We start from the raw sequence: 6,000 nt of genomic DNA on the forward strand, positions 1-6,000 counted from the left end.
GCATTTGTTCTTGAAAACCTTGCAAACATGGGTGTTTCATGGATACATCGGTGAGGTCTACACCGAGGAAAAAAATCAAACAATTGTGACTTCGACGATAGAATATACTCCTAGTCATCATGTTCATTGATATTTTAAAAGGAGAAATTAAGACATGATTGCAACTGCAATAGGATGAGTTGAACGTAAACTTAAACTCAACTCTTGGTTCTAACATTTCTTTATAACCCACAACAGAAGAGTTGCTAGAATAGTGCTACACAATAAAAAGCCAAGAGGAGTTCCCTTTGAATCATCTCTTTTTTTTCAAATATGTTGAATAAAGAAAACTCTATATGATGACCAATTTATGAAGCTGATACTATTGGATATAGGTGTTACAAAGCGGGAGGTTTAGCTAGCCCAAAAAACCAGGTTCAACCCACCAGGTTTTTTCTTAAAATGTCCTGTACCAAGTCATGTGTGTGTTGCATGTTAGTTTTTCTGTTGTTTTCATCTTATGTTTGATGAGTTTCCCTCGGTTTTAGTTTGACACTCGGATGTGTTCTTGCTCAATCGATTGAATGGATTACTGGTATACTACTATTGCCTTTATATTTATCCTCCTTAATTTGCCACTTATCTAGTTTTTGCATTGATATGAGCAGTTATTTCATGATTTTCGTGATCCTTGGTGATTGTATTAGTTTGACTAGTTGATATTAGATGTTTTTGAATCTGATAGTTCGGTGACAAAAATACAAATTTATTTTCTAAACTTTAAGAAATTTGTATGAAATGGTACGCTGGTTTATGCCAATGAGACGAGATAACATTTGAAACTACATTATTTAAATATACAACCGTGTGTTAATAACAAGGAATTATTTTGAAGTTCTAGTTACATCAACGGTATAAATTCATATATCATAGCATGCATTAATTATTGCGATTGTACAAGAATAGGCAAAAATGTGAGTTAATCATATAATGTTCATATTATTACAATATTTACCCAGTCGCGTTATTTGCGTTAATGAAAAACCCAAAATCATTTCTGAATTCACAGCACAGTGATAACTGTTGTTTTGTAGATAAGTTGAGAAGAAGTATAATATATTTCTTCTGTAAGAATTGAACATGTTTTATATAGATTCAATAGATAGACGAGTGAAAGAAGTTTATAACAAAGATTTTGGGACTTGTTAACACAATGGTAACAACTGTCATACAAAGGGGTGGTTTTGCTAGGTATAAAACCAGGTTTAGCTACCAAATTCTTCAGAAAATATGTGTACAAAGTCAGAAATATGACTGTTGTTTTTTTCACACATTCCATAAAACTCGACTTTGTCAGTTGTTATGAACTTTCCCTTTTAAATTTACCTTCGAGTTCAGTATTTTTTGTTATACTTTTTTTTGGTTGAAAATATAGGTCTTGTAAATTCGAATTCTGTGTTTATCCTTCCTTGTTAGTCTCTGTTTGACTATTTATATGATTGAACAGGTAGTCAGGCTTGTTTACTATTTTCTATTCCTTGAATGATCCCTATTTATTGTTACACTGGATTTTAGCGTGAGTTGATTATACTTAAACAAACGTGTACCATTGTTTTGTTTTAGAATTTGTACAAGGCTTATATAAAAAATAAATCAAAAAATAGATATAGGAATGTTTATTTCATATTAAGTTATGCAACATATTTGTGTTATATTTGTTCATAATAATGGTTGTTTATAATTTTCTAAAAAATAAAACTAGCAATATGCAGATTACAAACTTGTGTTATTATGATAATATTGGTTGGTATATCCATAATTTGGAATGAGTTTGGTCTCTGCCATACTTTAGAACCTTACTCTTTGGTTTTCATGTCCTGAAAACCTTATTTAAAACCCACCTTTGGATAAAATGTTCCAGTCTGTGCCTTCATTAATCTGTACATTCCCAACTAGACAAAGTTTTCGTTTAAGGTAGTTTACCTTGAAGTTGTGGTCAATACAACTTACTTGTTTATACTGTCTTAATAATACTCGACCAAAGAGCCTAAAGGTTTGAAGCATACTCTGAACCTTACTTGACCAATTGACCTCTACTTTATCAATTTTGAATGTATAACTAAAATTTATTCAACTATTCTTTAGTATGGTTCAGAACTGGTCTAACACAAGTTCAGACTATTATTGAATGAAATTATTTTATGTCTATCTGTGCAAATTTCAAACGCGCAATTTTACACCAGTACTGAAAACCTTCCATCCTTTAGTTTAAACATATTTATTTATAGTGGATTGGGAAACAAGTTTTACAACTTACATTAATCCCTTTCCACTTTGCGGGTGCGAGTTCTGCCTTGTAGCGGCATTAGCCTACTCTTTTTCGAAATCTACAAGGATGTCTTTAACGTGCAAGAGATATGGCTCTCTTTTAACACGGGTCAGCCATATATCGTCCACTTCCGAAGGACTATCATCGTTTCCTCAAGACCATACTCGCAAATGGTGTCAAGGGAGAGCCTAAAATTGAGTTCTTGACATTTTCATCCCGAACGGGATTCGAACCAGGAACCTTTGTGTTAGTAGTCCGATGCACTAACCACTACACCACGGCTTCCATCCTTTACGGGTAGACTTTATATAGCTAAATAAAGTCGTATAAGATAAGCAAAATGAGTATGTTTAATTTGATGCATGCCTTTTTGTGCTTCTTCGTTACATTTGTTGTTTTTATAGTGATATTAATATGAAAACACAATATTGACTGATGTACCCTATTTTTGACATTTTTACTCTTTGAGTATGTATGTTTGTTTTGTTCATGCATCGTTGACAAGGTAATGGAATTTGATGCGACTGTCGTACACGTGAGAGTTTTAGCTAGCTTTAAAACCAGGTTCAATCCACCATTTTCTACATTAGAAAATGCCTGAACCAAGTCAGTAATATTGTTTGGACTTTCTATTTCACCTTTGATTTTGGACTTTCCTTTTTGAATTTTCCTCGGAGTTCAGTATTTTTGTGTTTTTACTTTTTAATAGTCCGGCGGCTACAAGCATATTTCAGACTTATTTTACACGACCTGCTACAAGAATGAAATTTGGCATAGACCTTCCTCACTCATTTTGAAATGAGCGTCACTGATGAGTCTTATGTAGACGAAGCGCGCGTCTGGCGTACTAAATTGTAATCCTGGTATCTTTGATAACTATTTACACCACTGGGTCGATGCCACTGCTGGTGTACGTTTCGTCTCCGAGGGTATCACCAGCCCAGTAGTCAGCACTTCGGTGTTGACATGAATATCAATAATGTGGTCATTTTAATAAATTTCCTGTTACAAAACTTTGAAATTTTCGAAAAACTAAGGATTTTCTGATCCCAGGCATAGATTACCTTAGCCGTATTTGGCACAACTTTTTTGGAATTTTGGATCCTCAATTCTCTTCAACTTTGTACGTGTTTGGTTTTATAAATATTTTGAAATGAGCGTCACTGATGAGTCTTATGTAGACGAAACGCGCGTCTGGCGTACAAAATTGTAATCCTGGTATTTTTGATAACTAATTACTTTTTTTATTTCAAATAGGGAGGCATTTGAAAAAAACGTCTCACTTCCGGTAAAATCCAAAATGGCGGACTTCATACTTAACAACAAGATATGAACAACGACCGCGACATCCTTTCTTACATCCACAATGTACAATCTTCTGACAAAATTATGAGGTCTCAGAAAGACAGCATCATTAGTAACGACTGTTTGAATCATGAACCGTTTAGTTTCGTGTTTCACTGCATCAGACACATGCACCATGATTCTATTGTCAGCCTCTTAATGTGAACTTGGTGCTAAACTTGAAATACATCACGTTGTGGATAACATTGAGCATCCTGAGCATTTGATTCTATAACAACGACACTCATCAAAGATTTCATCCACTCTTGTTACAGTTTTAATGTATTTTATTAAGGTAAGGACATAATACCAATCAGCATACTCGTTAGGAAACACCTTGAAACTATAACAATAGTGGATGTAGTCTCGGATGCGTACATATCGACAATACTGGTAGTTCGAAGGCTGCTACAAGAAGCAAGAACTACATTTAAGGGAAAGGGAATACACAGACGTTTCCAAGGTAAAAAAAATCCTAAAAATTGGCAAAGTTCTTTGAGAGATGACGACAAGAAGACAGAATATTTTAGTTTTCATTCACAGCAGCATGCTCAATAAAATTTGGAGGAAAATGTAGTTGTAGCAACAAATGCTCAGGATATTCTATCTTATCCACCACGTGATGTATCTCAAGTTTAGCACCAAGTTCACATAAAGAGGCAGACACGAACTTAAACGAGTCATGATTCGAACAGTCGTTACTAATGATGCTGTCATTACTGTTTCGGTTTTCCGTGACATAGGGGTAGACGAACTATTGATTGTGTTCGAGAGGACAAATCACTTTGAATTAATATCTTTATATTTATATCAATGACCTTTCAAATACATAAGGTAATGAGTGATCATACACACTAATGGTGATCCATGCCTTTACCGGTTTTGATACAGTTCTCAGCTCTTTGCTTGAAAAGAAAAAAAAACTGCGTGTGAGATCTAGACATTGATGGCATTTGAAGATGTGACTTTAACATAGAGAATGATGATTGATCAACCTAAATCACGGGGGTTTTACTTTTAGATCGCTAAAACTTAACAGATTGGGTTAACATGGTTAACGAAGCAAAAAATAACCATTTGCGCAAAAGAGAAGGCTAATTGATGATATTCCCTCAATTTGGTCTAGTCTTTTCTAGCATGTAAAACGTGCAATATACTTAGGCAGGTGTTTAGGGGGACGAGCTTGGAATAAGCTCTTATGTTACTCAGTCCAGGCGTTAATGGATGGCTAAGGGACAAAGAGGATCCCGTTTAAAAAACTCTTTCTGATGCCTCATCATTTTGTCAGAAGCTTGTACATGTGGTTGTAAGAAAGGATAATGCGGTCGTTGTTAATGTGGAAAATCGGGTCTCCCGTAGACTGCCTTTTGTGCATGTGATGGTCATCGTGAATAAACATGTATTTTTGGCCGAATAGTAGTAGTAGTTTTAAAAATTATTTAGTACTTTAGTTATTTTTTTTTGTTTTAATTAATTTATCCAAAACTTTTCATCCCAGATATGTATTGAGGACTCATCTTTGAAATTACGCCAGATTGTTTTTTTTTACAAGAAGTGTTAACTTTGTATTTAAACATTTACAACATAATAGAAAAAGTGGTTTTGAGGATTACTTAAAGCCAAAAATTAAGTGACCAGCACAAAACACAACGTTTTCTTTACATTTTGAAAAAAGTTGAATATATAAATAAGAAATTGATATTTCTATGTCCACCATTTTGGATATTACCGGAAGTAAGGTTTTAAAAAAATATGTCTTATACATTGTATCCATGGGAAGCACCGAAGAAAGGTTCCTGCACAGTGTATTGATAATAGAAATACGTTTATACATATTTCAATTAACCTCCCTAAAAAATAAGCTTATTTTAGTACAATGTCCGCCATATTAGATTTTACCGGAAGTAGGGTTTTTGAAGACATCTAATCTATATTATATATCCAAAAGTAGTAAAAAACAAAGGTTTGAACCAAATATTTTGATAGCGGCATCATTACAACACCTTTTCACATACTAGCCTTCGATATTTGGCTGATTTAAGTATAAAGTCCGCAATTTTGAATATTACCGGAAGTTGGACATTTTTTCTCAAAAGCCTCCCTATCTGAAATAAAAGAGAAATAGTTGAGGAAGGTCTTTGTGTGTGTGTGTGTGTGTGTGCGAAATCATATGTGGTTCTGTGTTATCAACATAGGGAGGTCTACAGACTGGTAAAAGTCATTAAATATACTCAATAAGTTGTTAAAAAGAATATCTCTGTTAATATACCAGGATATTTGTTTTTAGAAAGTGTTGTTTTTTTATCTTTAGGTTAATTGATACGCCTTCAGTAGCAAATAGCTGTACT

Source organism: Mytilus trossulus, chromosome 14 (genome assembly GCF_036588685.1).
Source record: "Mytilus trossulus isolate FHL-02 chromosome 14, PNRI_Mtr1.1.1.hap1, whole genome shotgun sequence".
Taxonomy (NCBI): domain Eukaryota; kingdom Metazoa; phylum Mollusca; class Bivalvia; order Mytilida; family Mytilidae; genus Mytilus; species Mytilus trossulus.